Genomic DNA, 19,039 nt, shown 5'->3' on the forward strand with positions numbered 1-19,039 from the left:
CGGGTATGAAGTTGACTTCCTTTTTTTTTTTCCTTAAATGAAAGTGCCTTGGTTTGATAAAATTGTGTTTGGCGTACTCGTGAATTATTTTTTCTAAAGAATAAAATTGAATAAAGTTTATTTTTACAAGAATTTTCAGACATTTACCTAGCGAATAAGCATAAAATTATATAGGAAAACCCGCGTTTATTATTTAAAAAAACAATCCAAATTATACACCGGGTATCAAGTTTTTTTTGTTTGTTTGTTTTTTCTTAAACGAAACTGACTTCATACGCGGTGTATAATTTTGATTTTTTTTTTTAAATAATAAACGTGGTTTTTCATATATTTTTTTCTGCTTATTCGCTAGGTAAATGTCTAAACATTCTTGTAAAAATAAACTTTATTCAATTTTATTCTTTAGAAAAAATAATTCATGAGTACGCCAAACACAATTTTATCAAATAAAGTCACTTTCGTTTAAGAAAAAAAAAAAAAAAAAGAAGTCAACTTCAGACCCGATGTATAATTTGGATTTTTTTTTAAATAATAAACGCGGTTTTTCACATATATTTTTATACTTATTCGCTAGGTAAATGTCTGAACATTCTTGTAAAAATAAACTTTATTCAATTTTATTCTTTAGAAAAAATAATTCATGAGTACGCCAAACAGAGATTTACCAAAAAAAATTAGTTTTGTTTTAAAATTGAAATCATTGACTTCAACTCCATTGTTAGATATTAAAAATAATAAACACGGTTTTCAATATATAATTTCATGTTTATTCGCGAGATAAAAGTGTAAAAATAAGTTTGTTTTTTTTCTGTAGAAATTTGTTTTTATGGCGGAATGAAATTTGGCCCGTGGCGTACTTTTTGGCGAGCTCGCGTACTGGCGTCCCAAAAAGAATCACCGCTCATTCCATGATTACTTCCCTTTAAGAATAGTCAGTGGAAAGATTTTTCTTAAGTAGTTCTCTCCCTTTACAGATTTTTACAAAAATAAAAATCGTTACGATCCGTTTTTACGTGAATGTATTATTATTTTTTAAATTTTTTTTTTATTTTTTATTTTTTGTAAGAAGTATTACTGTTTTGTATTAGCAGATGTACGAAAAATAATCATAGCAAAATGGGCTTTCTTTTGTGTCTACTTTGTTTTTGTTTTTGTTCTGTTAAGGTTAGGGAGTAGGCGGTTTTTGTTTGTTTGTTTTTTTAAAGATTTTCGGGTACTTGTACAGTTTAGTCAAGACATTAAAAAATGAAAATATCGAAAAAAAGTTTAAATTGTATGTATCCGTTATAGAACGAAGTTCTCCGAAAAAAATTTCACTTAATTTCATCAAGTATTTTTTTTTTTTTTTTTTTTTTTTTTTTTTTTTTACAGCGGAAAAACACGTTTTTATGAGAGTGCGTTGAAGGCGGCCATCTTGGATTTAAAAAAAATTGTTTGAATTTTAGAAATGACAAAGGGAGATAACTTCAGTTAAAGCGCTGACACCCCTCCCCATCTCTAATACTGGATTTTCTTCCTAAAAATCGAACATTTTGCTCGGTATCATAAAATTTTTTTTTTTTTTTGCTGTAAAATAAAAAAAAAAACTACTTGATGAGATTAAGTGAATTTTTTTTCAGAGAACTTTGTCCCATAACGGATACATACAATTTAATCTTTTTCCGATATCTTCATTTTTTAATGTCTTGACTAAACTGTACAAGTACCGATTTTCGATTTTTTACCAGGAATTCCTAAGAAAGTACTCTTTGCAAATATCTCGTAGGAAACTTTTCCAATTATTCATGGTGTGTTCTACACCAATGATACCCTCTTGCTGTAATTTCCAAACAGTTGCAACGTCATAGGACCACTCCTTCCAATTTATTTACTGTCGCCTGCTGCATATATTCTGCAGTATTGCAACTATTTACATAAGTTGCCAGAATATGCTGAAGCAACATTCATAGAAAAACGGGTCTCCTCTGTATAAGTACCTAAAAATTATTTTCTCACTCCTTCATTTTATATGGAGAGATATTACTGCCAACCAAATCCCAACAATTTGGTTCAAAGAAACACAATACTACTACTACTACTGCCTAGTTTCTAAAAACATAATCTAAAAACTTTCTAGAAGATTCAAATTCAGTAACCTTGATTGGAGAGTATATCATAGTATTCAGTTTAGTGTCCATTTTACATGCTGACATGTGTTGGCTGACTTTTAAAAATTGATTTCCAAATTAATCTGGTCCTATATCCGATGATGAGGCCCCAGCTTGCGGGCTGTGGGGAGTGTGGAGCCACCCTTTAATTGCCATTGCTCCCAGATCCACTCTGACCCGGAGTGGTAGTACCTGTTAAGGTCCCAACTATGGGTTAAATAGAAACCAACTTGAAAAAATAAAACATATATTCATTAAAAATTATTTTCTTCAAAATAACTGGATTCGACATTAAATAACCTGAAAAGGGTTGATATGCCATAAAACAAAACCAATCAACCAACCAACCAGCCAAATTAATCTATCTTTGACCAGGTCTTTATTTATTCTTTTTTCTCTTTTTTTTCTATTTTCCTTGGCCTTCCTCTTATGAATTGGATTTGCTTAGTTGTTCTACAAGAGCTCTCATCCCCTCTTTTTATGCAACCATACAATAAGAGTGTCCTTACTCTGTCTTTAAGACTCACATTGCATATCCATCATATTATTCTCATATGATTTCTCTTCATGTATGTTCTCAACTGTTACTGGTTTCACTCCCATACATCATCACACTGCATACACACGCCTGATATACTCTTTACTTTGATTGTCAGTGGTAATGCTCTGCTGGTTAGTAATAATACCAGTTCCCTAAATTTCCTCTTTCCACTCTTCACTCTTGCAATCACACTAGTGTCTGCTTTATTGATGGTGTCACAAAGGTAACAAAACTTCTTGACAATCTCAATAGCTTTGTTATCCAAATATATTTTCTCCACATCTGACATAGGAGACCAGACATTGGCCCCTTTGGTTATATTTGAAACCGATGGTACAGATGTTTTTCTGATCTTCTGTAACAGATGATTCATTGATTCCCTACTATTTCACCCCTTGTTGGTAAAACGAAATTTCCCAAATGAAATTTAATGCATAAGTAAATTTAGTAGTGAATTCAAATATTGATTAATCCCAGACATGAACCATCAAAGTGAATACGCCAAATCTAAAACAAATTTAATTCCTGGTATTAAAGAGTTCCTATTTTTGGTTGCTTAATCTTCCAGTTTGTCAAGTTTTGTACTAATTTTTATTTATCTATTTATTAAATTGTTAATTGAAAGTACAGACAAAAGCTCTCCCACTGTCCCAACGTTAAGAATGGCCTTCTAAATAATCTTCTGTAGTTTATGGATTGTGTAGAAATTATTATTACGATGGGAAGGAAGGACTTTGTTAACTATTCTATATTTTCATCTAATGAACATCATGAACACATAAAAAATGATTGTCTGATGTAGATGGTTATGAATGAATTTGCAACAGTATTCACAGTAAAAACTCATTTTCTATCACAACTGAAAAAAAATTCCATTTTGTCTTTTATGCCTGGCATCAAGTGGAATTTCCATGAATAAAGTTTGTTTCCAAAACCTTACTATTTGTCAGAATAATTTTTGAGTATTATTGAAAAGTTTGCAAACAATTTTCCAAAATTGCCTCCTTTTGACATCTATTAAAAGAAAATAACAGTGGATACTAAAATTTGAAGAACTAAAAAATAATAATAATAAAAAAAAAAAAGCATCACTCAAGTAGTTCTAGCACCATATCTATCTAGCTATACTCCTATGAATACTCCTATGAATTCGCTTTTCTTTTGTGTGTATTGATATTCATATTAAAAATCGTCTTTTCTATTTATTTAAAAAGAAAATACAATTTTCATATATATGGGTTGTGGAATTGAATTCACTAGCAAAAGATCTAGCTAATTTGCATATTCTTTTAAACATTCATTTTAATTAATTCCCTATTAGTTTTTCCGGTTTTCTTATGGGATGATCATCTAGAGTTAACTATTACATGTAATTATATTCATGCAGATATTCTACATGATTTATACTTGCATAATATTTGCCTAAAATCTTTACAGTAAACAAATAATTGTTTCCATATATATTTATGTATATATTTTGGTTTAACAAATTTTGCCTACCAAACTCCTCCTAGAGTTTTTGATCCACAGACAGGAAACTTCATATATAAGGTATTTGAATCCATGCGAAACTTTACATTTGTTTTTTAGCCCAGAAAAATCGGTGCAAAAGTGTGAAAGTTAAAATAAAAATGAAATTTTCCAGGTGGAGGTTGAACGCCGGCATTACGAATGCATCACATAGTAGCTATTGGTTCATGTTTTAATTTTTAGCTTTGCAGAAAAGATATTTTCATAGCCCAGTCATTGCCGGCAGAGACAAAATAAATCATGAGCTGAACGTTTTGGTTCGATTCTTGGTGGTGGCGCTGAGTCTTTTTTTATATATACTTTTTAAATCATTACTATATATTTTATCCAATCTATCTATCTATCTATCTATAAAAGTGAATGTCTGTCTGTCTTTTCTCTATGGTAGTTAAGAAAAGCTATTATACAGAAAGGCATTACTTTACATATTCACACTTTTTAATATAAACATATGCACATAACCTTATGAACAGTACATAGGACCCAAGCAAAGTCGGGTGTAACTGCTAGTATATATATATATATATATATATATATATATATATATATATATAAAACTCAAATGACCTTGTAACGATGTATGTAACACACTTTCCGGTTTACGACATCCGGTTGCGCATGCGCGCATGACCTGCGTGCTGAAATATTAACGTTATTATTTCGAAATTAATATTTAACATGGGAAGAGTGGAGTTTAAAATAAACAAAAAAAAAACAATTGGGACGCTGAAATATTAACGTTATTATTTCGAAATTATTATTTAACATGAGAAGAGTGGGGTTTAAAATAACTTAAGCGTAATACAGAAATGAATGATGTAAAAAAAAAAAGTAGATATATCAAAATTTGAATTTAACTATAATAAGTATTATGGTATCTGTTCAGTGCACATTTACCTATAAGTATGGCCAACCACTTATAATTCAGTAACTGTAAAAAATTTTTTTTTCAAGAATAATCAATTATAATAAACAGAACGACTCATAGAAATCTATATTCTTTTTTCATTTTAATATACTTTCATAGAAATGTTTCTGTTATGTCAAAAAAAAAAACCCCTAGCTAATATAACATAATACTGACTCAATGGATCACGGGTAGTCTAATATAGTAATAAAATTAAGCTGAAAAATAAATTTTCATTGATAAGACAAACCTATCAGGATAAAAAGCTATATCTTATTAAGACAAGCAAAAGATAGAATAAGTTCAAAAGATAAAGTATAAAGTTACATAGGAACTTTATTACATTATCAAGTCAATAAAGGTTCAAGAAAGGGAAATAAGTGAAAAACCTTTTCAAGCCATGGAATTTTGAAGTTAAATGCTTTCAATCAGAAGAAGAAAAAAGCCTGGCATTATAAAAAATAAGGTAAAAACACAACTTTTATAACATTCAGATTAGAAATGAAAAAAGATTGTAGGGTGATAATGTGAAGACAAAAAGAAAGAAGGGCATAAAAAAAAAATACTATAAACCCGAACCATCACTAATCCTAACCCTATCTATTACAGACCATGTTTCACTTTCTCCTCCTATATGTCTGTTTTTTTTTTGTTTTGTTTTTAACAACGTTCCCACTCGTACTTCTCCAAATTAACCGTTAGTAGAAATTCTCATATTTTTTTGGTCCTCAATTTTTTTTTATTTTCAAGATTATAAAAAGAATTCTTACACTGATGTTCATGTGTACTAGGAAATATTATGATACATTTAAAAATTTTGCAAGAATTGTTATTAAAATCACACGAAATCTTTTTTGCAATCATTATTTTTTGGTGAAAATATTGAATAAACAATGTCCGAACACAATGATAATCTTGTTAGTTCGAGAAATTAATTTTTCTTGGAGTTATAGTGATTTCATTAAAATAGATTTCACGGTCTTTTTTCGTAATGTTCCTGAAATATATATAAAAAAATTATTTTAATTGTTAACATATACGATGCTTCATTTTCATTTAAAAAAAAACCATAAATTTATGCGTTTTTTAGTACTTAAAATTAAAACTTTAGCAAAAGTGTTTTTTGTTTATACAAAATAATACATTTCCATTAAGATTTAAATAAAATGAGTTCATTATATTCTGTGATCGTTAATTAATAAATGCTGAAAATTTCATTAAAAATGGTTGATTTGATTTCCTGAATTTGAGGAAATTTTTAAGTGAAGGGAAGCATAAAAATGTTTATACATTTTGGGGTACCTTATATATATCTATGCTCCTATAAATTTTTTTTGTATTGATATTCATATTAAAAACTCTTTTTTTCTATTTATTTAAAAAGAAAATACAACTTTCTTATATATGGGTCGTGGAATTGCATTCATCTGCAAAAGATCTAGCAATTTGCATATTCTTTTAAACATTCATTTTAATTAATTCTCTATTAGTTTTTTTCATTTTTCTTATGGCATTTAGTTAACTTTTACATGTAATTATATTCATTCAGATATTCTACATGATTTATACTTGCGTAATATTTGCAAGTTGTAGTAAACACAAACCTCTTTCTATGTATGTATGCGTATATATATTTGTTAAAAAAATAATGCCTACCAAACTTCTCTGTCAGTTTTTGGTCTACAGACATGAAACTTAATATATCGAGTATTCAAACCTATACAAAAATAAAGTTTTGCATAGGTTTGAATACCCTATATATTAAGTTTGGGTTTTAGGTGGGGAAAATTGGTGCAAAAGAGTGAAAATTAAAAAAAATGGAATTTGCCAGGTGAAGGTCGAATGATGGCATTACGAATATGCATGCGTATCATGTTCATGTTTCAATTTTTAGCCTTGCAGCAAACATGTCTTCATAGCTCAGGCATTAACGTTGAAGGAAAAAGTAAATTCTAAGCTAAACGTTTTGGTTTCAATTCTCGGTGGTGGCACATGCGTCATTTTTTTTTTTAACTTTTCAAATCATTACTATATATTGGGTCCAATATAATATAATAATAAATACAAAATCTGTATCAATCGAAATATCATATTTAAGCGTATTTTACGACCCAGAATACTGGTAGTATATATATATATATATATATATATATATATATATATATATATATATATATATATATATATATATATATAAGAAAAATCAATTTAAACTTTGTAAATTAGAAATTACAACATTTATTATTAGACAAGGAATTCAAGTTGAAAACTTAAAATTTCCTTATTCCATGGAGTTTCGAAGAATGACTCTAATTTACAAAGTTTAAATTGATTTTTTGATAGCAATGCTCTATCTCAACTATTGAGCTTTTTCATCTGGTTAGGATTGTCATATAAATATTAGTATTTATACTTGCTTTAAGTTTACAGAATTATTCTATTTGTAAATTTGAATTTCAGGAATATGTATGGTGGAACAAAAAAGTTGTCCCTTAACGAACGATAAAAGTGTCTCCCTAAAAAACACAGCTTTATTTTAAACCTTTTATTGAAAAAATCAGTTCAGGTAACTTGATTATGTAGTAGAGTTGACATCTATTCAATCAAGCCACTTTTAGCCTCAACCACGGCGTCGATACAGGTCCGGAACTGGGAGCATGCTTTTTCCACAAGCGCCGGCAGATGTAACAAAAGTGAACTTTTACCCTATACACAACCTACATAAAAAAAAAAAAAAACATGTTAGAATAAACGCAGCTGGTGAAAAATCTTGACTTCAAACTGATTTATCACACGTCAGCTATTTTCTTGAGCTACAGGAAATACCGGAAAATTTTTATTTATTTATTTACTAATGGATCATCAACGCCCATTTGAGGATAGAAATTGGTTGACACTCGATAAGACCGAAAAAGAATATGTGGGATAGGCAGAAGATTATTAAAAGGGAATTGATTTCCGAGTGGAGAAAAAGTTTCAGAGCTTATTCAGATTGGCACTTATGGCAGCAATTAAAAGTAAAGAAAATACAGAAAAGTCTGAATGGTGTACTTGTTATAGAATGAAGATGTCATATTCTAAAAATTACGTAAATCAGTCAAGTAGTTTATTTAAAACTAAGACAATCAAAATTTACCACTTTTAGCGATTTTACTACTAAACTGCATTGAACATAAGGCTGATTTTTCACCTCAATATTTTGATTTGGGTTGTTCCCCCCCCCTTTTTTATTCCATTGGATTTAATCATGGCCTACGACTAGCTTAGTTGTAAAATGTGATTTGCTTAAATAAATAAAAAATACTTGATCAAATTACGTGATTTTTTAAATATTTCATCTTTAGGTACGTGCAAAATGAATTAAATCCAATGGAATAAAAAAGGGTGACCACTCAAATATCTATGACAATTCAAGTCTCTATGTACGTACACAGTAATTACATCATACAGACTTTTCTGTACTTTTAACTGCCGCCATAAGTGTCAATCTGAATAAGCACCAAAATTCTCTGTGTTGTCGAAATTTGCAAATTGCGTAAACGAAAATAATATAGTGACACATGACACAATAACAATAAAAATATATTATTTTTAAAAGAAAAACTGTTCAAGGGAAATAATTAACAAATTATTTGTGGGCTATGAAAAACTATGAAAAAATTGGATTCTCTCCCTTGGACCAAATTTCAGGCTTAATGAATTATGCTGTTGTCACAATACCTTGTTTTATCGAAATTGTGTGTTTTATCAACTGTTTCTTAATTTAAAAATGCAGGTTTATTTCAACACTTATGAATTAAACTCTGTATTTTGCATAGGTAAACGGCTATCATAAATCCAAATGGTAATCAAATAAATTCGATACCAGTGTAAAAAGTAAATAAATCATAAAATAACTGCACACATGTAATAATTATTATTATAATGTTAACTATGCAGTATGCACGTAGTTTGTGAAATGATACCCAAAAATTAGCCATTTAAAGCTATATAATCACAAATCCTTAAAAGCTTTAAAAAAAAAAACCCAAAAAAAACAAACTTAAAACTCTTTATCCCTATCCCACGCAAAACAAATTAAAATGAAGAACAACTAAAAAAAAATTGCCCAAAATATAAGTTAAATATTAGCGGTCTGAATCGATGATGAATACTCGATTATTCTCAGTAATAAAAATCAATAATTAAAATACAATAATTTATTTTTATCGATTTTCAAAGATCCATAATTTCTTATTGCATACAATAGGGTGAAACAAATATTCATACACATGAAAAATTGTATTTTAATGTATGTAAAATCCTTAAGTGAAATAAAATTCGATACATTTTATGTATAAAGATACAAACTACTAAAAAATAATAATAAACTTAATTCTTATGCTAACAGAAATTAATGTTTTATTTTTATTTTAAGGGGTGAAAAAAAGTATTTGTGCAAAACAACAAAATCATATTAATTTTATTTAATACTTTGTGGAATATTCTTTATTGAGTTCAACAGCTGCCAGTCTATTCCTGTACCTCTTAACTAATGCTTTGCACACATTAACTGGTATTTTCCCCAATTCTTTTTGGCATATTGTCTTAAAAATCCTGATATTTTGAGGGGCTCTTTTCCCAATTTGAATTTTCAAATATCGCCATAAATTCGGGGATTGACTTGGCCATTGCAAAACAACATTATTTTCAGCATACTATTTCTTTGTAGATCTAGCGGTATGCTTAGGATCATTATCCTGTTGAAAAATCCAATCAATTGGGGGTAGCCAAAGCTTGTCAACAGAAATTGTCTTGCAAAATTTTCTGGTAGCTTCCAGCGTTCATCTTACCATTTATTATTGAATACCTTTTGCAGAAAAACAGCACCATATCATGATGCTGCCACCACCAAATTATGACCAAACAACTCTATTTTAGTTTCATCTGTCCATAGTACCTTTTCCCAAAACGTACATTCTGTATCCTTATGCTCTGTAGCAAATTTTAATTAGTTAAGAGGTACAGGAATAGACTGGCAGCTGTTGAACTCAATAAAGAATATTCCACAAAGTATTAAATAAAATTAATATGATTTTGTTGTTTTGCACAAATACTTTTTTTCACCCCTTAAAATAAAAATAAAACATTAATTTCTGTTAGCATAAGAATTAAGTTTATTATTATTTTTTAGTAGTTTGTATCTTTATACATAAAATGTATCGAATTTTATTTCACTTAAGGATTTTACATACATTAAAATACAATTTTTCATGTGTATGAATATTTGTTTCACCCTACTGTATAACTTAATTTATTTAACAGAGTTAGGTGTAAGGCTGTAGTTGCACATATTCCAATGTTTGTATTTAGAAGTTTCTAAATTATTATTATAGAAAAAGTTTGCATCTGTGGAAAATATGAATGCCAATGTCATGAAGAAGTTAATGGTGTAAGCAAGATCGAGTCTTAGAATGCTGAACTTCTGAGGTCTGCTCAAAAGATTTTCCTTTTCTTTTTTAGCTGATGCAACCAGTTTTTTCACAAGGGATTTTTCTCCTATGAACATAAGATTTGAAAACCTCTCTTCTTTTTAAAAGTTTTTTTTTTGTCATTAAAGGACAACAACGACTTATTTTGATATGGTCTTAAACTTTTAACTTTCTAGTATTTTTGCTGTTACCATTTTTCCTATTAAATGCGAGAAACAGTTTTTAATTTTAACTTTTCTTACTCTCATATTTTGAAACTCCAGTTAAATAAGTAGTCGAATCTAACAATGTGAAATGCAAATATTTTTATTTACATTAAGATTTTATTCATCAGTGATTATTATTGCTATCTCAAATCCAAAGGCTGAAATTATTATCCTCTACAGGAGGTGTGTGATAAAAGAAAAAAACACCAAGTTTATCAAAAACGTTTACAGTATGATTTGAATATCGATGCCCGAAAACATTTTTTTTTTTTTTAAATATTGTATATATTTAAAAAAAAAAAAAGAGAATTGTTACGTTTTATATATTTGGGAATTGTTTTCACTTTATTCTTTTTATATAATAGATGTTACTTTCATAAAATTTTCTCACGAAAAAGTGAATTTAATTATTTAGAATGTTAATTGTTTGGATTTTTATTTTATTAACAAACTTGCAAATAAAAATGCATTCTTAATTGTTGTGTCCTAGAAGTGTCACTAAGGAAAACACAGACAAGAATATGGGTTAGAAAAGGTAATTTGTAATGAAACAAAACAGAATGATGATAGAAAACGAGTTCTTGCTGCAAATATTTTACAAGGAAGAACCAGGTATTGGAGCTCAGTCAAGCACTTTTCACGGAAATAAAGATATAGAGAAAGAGTAGCAATGTCTATTCTGTGAGACACTGGTTATAGAAACGAAAATAGCTCATACTCAACTAGATTGTGAAGTTGATTTTGTAGTTTGTCAATGCAAGAAATGGTGCTGCAAGTGACCGCAGCATTTCATCTTAGGGTGTATCTGATTTCCATAGAGGTTGATGATTACATCATAAATCAGGTATAATCTAATGCAGTAGAATGATCCTGCCATTTTTCCATTGACCTTAACAACAGATTTGACATAAATCTTCCATTTCAAGTTTGGATTAAAATCAGGAGCTTATGTCGGTATTGAGATGCAGAAGACTGATTTCTAGTATTTTTAAATACCAGAAAACCTAGAAGTTCTTTTCTAAGACAGGATACCTCCAAAATGAATGTTTCTTTTTAGACCACAATTGGAACATGATACTTGATTTTTTTTGTACGTTTAACAAGTGATTATGCAGACAAAATTTCATAAAATTAGCAGTTGGTTCTTAGATAAGGCAAGGGCACATTTGAAATGAATTTTACTGTTGAGAGCATAATTGAACCAAAATATTTGACTTTTGCGTTTTAAACTTTAAGTGAAACCATTATTTACAGATAATTTTATAAAATCAACAGTAGATTCTGAACAGTGTAATTTAGATTACAATGTATTGTGGACTAATAACTGCGGAGAACCTTGTGAAGCTTCTTCCTAGTACACTGCGGGAGAGGGGGGGGTCCCTAACTAGAGCAGGCAATTAATTGATTTGATTTTTAAAAAATGGGCGATAATGTATTTCAGTATTAGTGTGTCTGCCTAAAATACTTGCATTGGTATTTGAGGTGGTATTATTAATGCAAAATATATTTGTCTATTTTATCATTTAACTTGCAACTTCTGCATTGTCATAAGCATTTAGAATCTTATCTTAGCCATTGTTCACAACAATTTTATGTAAGATTTCTAACTATGAACATCCCAAAATATTCTTACTATAACATTCCAAAATATTGAAACATTTATCAAATGAAGATTTTATCATTTCAATGCTAAGAAAATATTCCATTATATGATAAACAGCAATTATAATAATAGCACTCCATAAAAACTATTCAATTTATTTTAAAAGGTAATTTCAGACTAGTTTCACTGACATCTATTTTGTTTAAGTTTTTTTTTAATAATTAGAAACTACATATTAAATCTTATAATAGATTATAAAAATTGTAATTAACATTGTTTCATCCATGAGAAATCAATATTACTTACTATTTTAAAAAGTATTTATATTATAAAAACGATTTGATGGTTGTGAATAGTATGAATGTTATATATATTTGGATTTTATGAAGGAATTCTCTGCAGTATTTCATCACTTACTAGTGAAAATGAAAAATGTTGGTATTTCTAATAAAATAATTTTGTAAGAGAGTTTTTGACCAAACTATGAAGATAAGAATTTGTAATAATCATTCTAAATCAGAGAATTTACACTCTTATGCTCCTCTGGTTCCATATTATACTCTGTTATTTTTAATATTCATAGATGACTTATAGGCACGACCCAAAAAATGGAATAAACAAGTTGTTTTTTTTTTCAAACAAATTAAAATCTATTAAAATCCATTATTCTTGAGCAACTTTTCTTTTTCCAGAAAGAAAAAAAGCCTGAATTTTATGAAAATATGAAAAGCAGAATAATATAAAACTTTTTCTCCTTTTTTTTTTCAAAAGAATTTGAAATTTTCTAAAAAAAAACACCATTTACTGCCATTTTTATCTTTATAGATAAAACATTTGAATATTTTTAAAAAGTTTTTTGAACCAATTGATTTTTTTCTAAATAAGATTTAAGATGATTTGCTATAAGAATATGCAAAAATATTATAGCATAAGTACCCGAATTTTAAATAATTCCATCTTTTATCTCAGTCTATAGATTTTGCGTGGTGAGATGAAAAAATCCCACATTTAATGATAGTTTGGAAGAAACTACAGTAGCCTTTATAGAACTAAATAAGTTCATTTAGTCCTGTAAATTTCCAGGTATTTTTAACGTTTGTTTTGACGATTAAGTCAAGAATCAACTATATAAGGGTTCAATTTTATTTTTCATAAGCGATATATATATATATATATATATATATATATATATATATATATTACCTACATAACGCCTGAAGTTAAGCAATGATGAGGCTGGCCAGTACCAGATGAGTGACCATTTTGTGAATGCTAAGCGCCGTATATGTTGGAGACAACTTCTGCATCTAGTATCACGCTTAGTCGTCTTACACTGTCTTGCCATCAGGACCAAATGTTTCTGGACGAGAGTATGTGGTAGATGCAAGTCCCCCACACTTAAAACCAAGTCAAGTGCAAAAAGGAAAAGGGTGAGATAATAACTGTTTGTAAATATGAACAACTGTTTGTAGGCCTTATGGTCTTCCATGGTGAGGTAATATCACATAATAACAAATTGCTAAGTGAAATTATCATATTTTTAGTAAAATGAGCAATTATTTATCGATGTTTTACTTTTTTGATATCGATTCTTGTAAGTATTTCCCATTTAATGGTATATTAACTATATTGAGTTCACTAAAAGAAAATAATTTATTTTTCAAAGATTTAAAAGTAGTGTTTTTCATATAAAAATAATGAAAATATATCATTTTTTTTTCGCTAATCTGAAAGATAATAATTAATATTAAGATATTCAAAAAATTCACACTTGTATCGAGACTAAATGGAATGATTGGTAGCATAATTAGAAATATTATTTTAAGGGAACTAAATGTTGTTTTAAAGATATATAAACTCTATCCAAGATATCGTATATTGCATTTAAGCTTTAGTTTCACCATCTCTGGATGGAAATTGGAATGCAATACTGAAATTGGAAGGCATATAAAGAAGAGTGAAAAACTAATAAAAAGAGTAAATGATTACTGAAAGAAATTGGAAAAATTACTAGAAAGAAGAATGAGAGGTGATTTTAATTGAAAATTTAAAAAAATAATTTAATTTCTAATTTATGGGCATTTTTTGAAATATTTTTCTTCAATCTTAATATTTTGTAATATTTCTCTTCAATCAAGACAGGTTTCAAAAGCAAGAATTATTAACAATTCAATTAACAAATTGAATTGTTAATAATTCTTGAATAATATAATTTTTGAACAGGTTGCCTGGTCAGATTAAGCACAGAAATTGTGTGGAAGATTTTAGATGGAATTAAATGAATTCATAATAAATTGTAAAAAACAGGAATGACGAGGACATTTTGGGGAACTATCAGATGAAATATTTAACACAATAATTTCTTTTAATGGTTGAATTTCAAATATAATTAAAAGGTGAGATCTACCTTCCAAAACATGACTAACAAACATTTGAGATCAGTGTTTAATTTGAGATATATATATATATATATATATATATATATATATATATATATATATATATATATAGTAAGTTATAAAATGTATATGGCGATTAAGCTACACTGAATATTCCGCGTTTCATCCACTCTAGGATTCTTCAGGCTTATGCGCGAATTCTGTGGTTGTTTGTCATTTTTATATGCGCATCTTCTATTGAGATTTTAGTTAGCCAATCAGCTTTCTAGTGTCCACCGCACCCTTCCTATCAGCCAATGAGCATGCATTTATCAGACAAAGGCCTATTTGACCTCTGGTTGACCTGTTCCTTTGTGTGTACTCTATTTAGCCTGGATATTTAGTTTCTTGATCTGTTTTAAATCTAGGTTAGTGTTTTTTTTTTATTGTTAGTTTATATATTAAATTAATATATATATATATAAATAAATTATATATATAAATTTATATATACTAGAAAGCTGATTGGCTAACTAAAATCTCAATAAAAGATGCACATATAAAAACGACAAACAACCACAGAATTCGCGCATAAGCCTGAAGAATCCTAGAGTGGATGAAACGCGGAATATTCAGTGTAGCTTAATCGCCATATACATTTTATAACTTACTAACTAGCTCTACCTACATATTGAGCACTTTTGAAGTAAATACTTAAAGTTTACGCATAAATCTATACTTTCGTATATAAATTTATGTGAGTAAATTAAGTAGTTATATATATATATATATATATATATATATATATATATATATATATAGGTTCAGGTTTTATCTATAATTTAGATGAAGAAAAGCGCCTGACACCCAATGACGTTTCGTAAATGACCATATATTTATTTAACCCCTCCATCATATACCTGTACATGCATAAACGTATATTCTTTTATATGCATACTTTATGTTCGTACCTATTTGTATTTGCATCTGTATATTTCTACATCTCTTAATATTCTTCTTACTATTCTTATAGGATTTCCAATTCTAAAATTCTAAAACTTGTACCACCTAACTCCAATCTGCTCATACAAAAAATAAAATAAAATAAATATTATAAACTTTAATTAATAACTAGTAAAATGAATACTTTACATAACACATAGTAATTTGGTGGAATTTAACACCTTTTATAACTCATTATAATGATGATACTAATAACTACTTATTATTAGCAATATGCATATTTTTCATATTTATATTTGATTTTTTTTTAATAATTTCTTAATGATTCCAAAATAGTCTTTAATCGAAAGTTTTATCCTAAATATAATTCATTTTAATTTAATCCTGATACTATTTAATTAAATATATACTTATGTTTTATAACAGTATCTCTGTGCGTAGTTTTATTTCGCTAGTCGCCCGTCTGTGTATATTTATTGTATTCATACGTATATATGTTGGTGTACATATAGATGTATTTGCTGATGTATATATATATATATATATATATATATATATATATATATATATATATATATATATATATATATAATGTAAATAGTGTGTGTGTATATATATATGTATGTGTGTGTTTGTGTATCTATATCTGTATTTGTATATGTCTATATATATGTATGTGTATCTATATATGTATTTGTATATGTCTATATATATGTATGTGTATCTATATCTGTATTTGTATATGTCTATATATATGTGTATATATATGTATGTGTGTCAATGTCTATATGTGTGTGTATATGGGTATATGTGTGTATGTCTGTCTATTTGTACTTATTTGTATATATGTATACCTGTGATTATTTGTGAATATAGTTTTGTATTCTTGCGTGTGCGTATTTTCTTATATGTATATATTTACGTGTGTATGTGTGTGTCGCTTTTGCACATGTATGTATTTGTATATTTGGTATGTATGTATATATACAGATAGATGTCTCAGTATGAATATGTCTGCATTAATCAATCCCCCCACCCCTAACTTAACGTATAACGACATGTAACTCTTGAAGTAAAATCATACACGTACAAGGCCTCTTTTTTTTTCACTGACACGTTCAATATAAACGGAACCCCCTCCACATCCACTCTCCTATACAACCCGCAGTCCCAGTATAATTATGACCCACTTTAATTTCAAATTTACATTCTGTTGTTAAGTTTTCAATCTTCCAATAGGTCCTAATGCGTTCTTTCCCGTTTTTATCCCGTTTTTTTCTTTTTTTTATCCTCTTTCTATCCCCTTTTTTGAGAACTCGCAATTTTTTATAAACTCTTTATGAACTTTGTATACTTTTTTTGAAGAGCTCCATTTTTCCTTTTCAATTTCTCTCTAATCTCTCCCCCCTTTTTTTTTTTTTTTGATGTCGAGAGGTTCCAGGTCGCCTGAAGACGATTCTTTCACTGAAACAGATGGCTATTTGTAGCGACCATATGTAACTGTTTACCCCCAAATAATATATATATATATATATATATATATATATATATATATATATATATATATATATATATATATATATATATATATATATATATAATCTACTATTATAAAAAAAAGTCACTTTGTGTGTGCGTGTGTGTGAGTTCCTTCCTCATAGGTTGTGAAATAACTGAGCTTATCTTTTGCAAATTTCACACAAAGGTAATTTTATATGTCTGGAAGTGTACTTAGATATGTTTTTACAGATATTCGTCCGATAAGTATTGAAAATCGAAAAAATCGGATCCTGAAAATAGTCTTTCTTTCTTATAGATAAAAAAGAATTTTTACAGGGTAATATTTTAGGTTGCACCGGCAAGGGAAATAATAACACCTCAACAAATAATTTCTCCTTAAAAACCCCCAGATTTGTTGACATAGAAACATAGCTCAGTGGTAGAGCAATCGGTACAGATTGAATAAATCCCATGTTGAATCCCCAGTGTACCTCACCATTTTATTTTAATTTTTTCTTATTAATGAATTCAACTTATGATAAAGGAAGCCGTTTAAAATCACAGCACATCATTTCTTTGTTTTCATATGTTAAAACTAAACATTAATCAGAAGTGAGTTTTCATGCCATTCATTCTTAAGCCCAAATATCAGCTGACGTGATATTGTAAACAAGCAGAGATGGAATTTAATGAACTACATCGGCATTTATTATTTATTTAAAAAATTTTTTTTTTTTTGCAAATTAGTCCACCGGGCAAATTATTCCTCATTATATATATTCAATAGAGGATTGATTCTATAATAATACATACACAATCTGCATGAATTAAAATATCATGTTTAAGCGTATTGTATGACCGTGCAACGCCGGGCATCCAGCTAGTATATATATATATATATATATATATATATATATATATGTATATATATGTATATATATGTATATGTATATATATGTATATGTGTATATATATGTATATGTGTATATATATGTATATGTATATATATATGTATATGTATATATGTATATGTATATATATATGTATATGTATATATATATATATATATATATGTATATATATATATATATATATATGTATGTATGTATGTATTTACCAGTGGTGAAAAAAACCGGACTAGAGTGCTCAATGTGTAGCCAGAGCAGTATATAGGAAATGTAAACTCATTCTGGACTCACAGTAATAAATTTCCTATATATATATATATATATATATATATATATATATATATATATATATATATATAGTATTCTTCTAAATTAATAAATGGCAATTTTTTCCCATTTATCATAATTATATTATCATCAAAGTGGTTCACTGTTATTTGAGAGCACAGGCCCAAACGCATCTATTTGTATGTTTTATTTGCATAATTATTTTTTAAAGAGTTTATAATATATATATATATATATATATATATATATATATATATATATATATATATATGTTTTGTGTTACTCCTTTTAATTTTTTTTGTTCTATTTTTCTTTCATGTATGCAATAGTTTTGTGGATATTGAAAGTAATCATCTTTTTAAACATTATGTTCATTCATTTTCAAAGTAAGTTATGCATTTAAAAAGAATACTTAGGGTTAGAGTAACAGTTGCTTTATCGTTAGTAGTTTAACTAAACATTATTTAAACAGAATAGAATGTCAAATAACATTATGGTCAATATATTTCTGTACTGATCTACTTATTTATAATAATCAGTATTATTTACCATATTTTAAATAATATTCAAAACATACAAACATTATATTTCCAGTAT

The 19,039-nt window shown here is 27.9% G+C and overlaps 1 protein-coding gene across 11 annotated transcripts in view; it reads left to right on the top strand.

The window, feature by feature from the left end:
* Nucleotides 1-19,039, top strand: part of LOC145284745 (diacylglycerol kinase beta-like) — a 616,369-nt gene that overhangs the window by 400,725 nt on the left and 196,605 nt on the right. The gene's annotated exons all lie outside the window — the stretch shown is intronic.

Source organism: Euprymna scolopes, chromosome 9 (assembly GCF_053919585.1).
Source record: "Euprymna scolopes isolate OS-2025 chromosome 9, ASM5391958v1, whole genome shotgun sequence".
Classification (NCBI taxonomy): Eukaryota; Metazoa; Mollusca; class Cephalopoda; order Sepiida; family Sepiolidae; genus Euprymna; species Euprymna scolopes.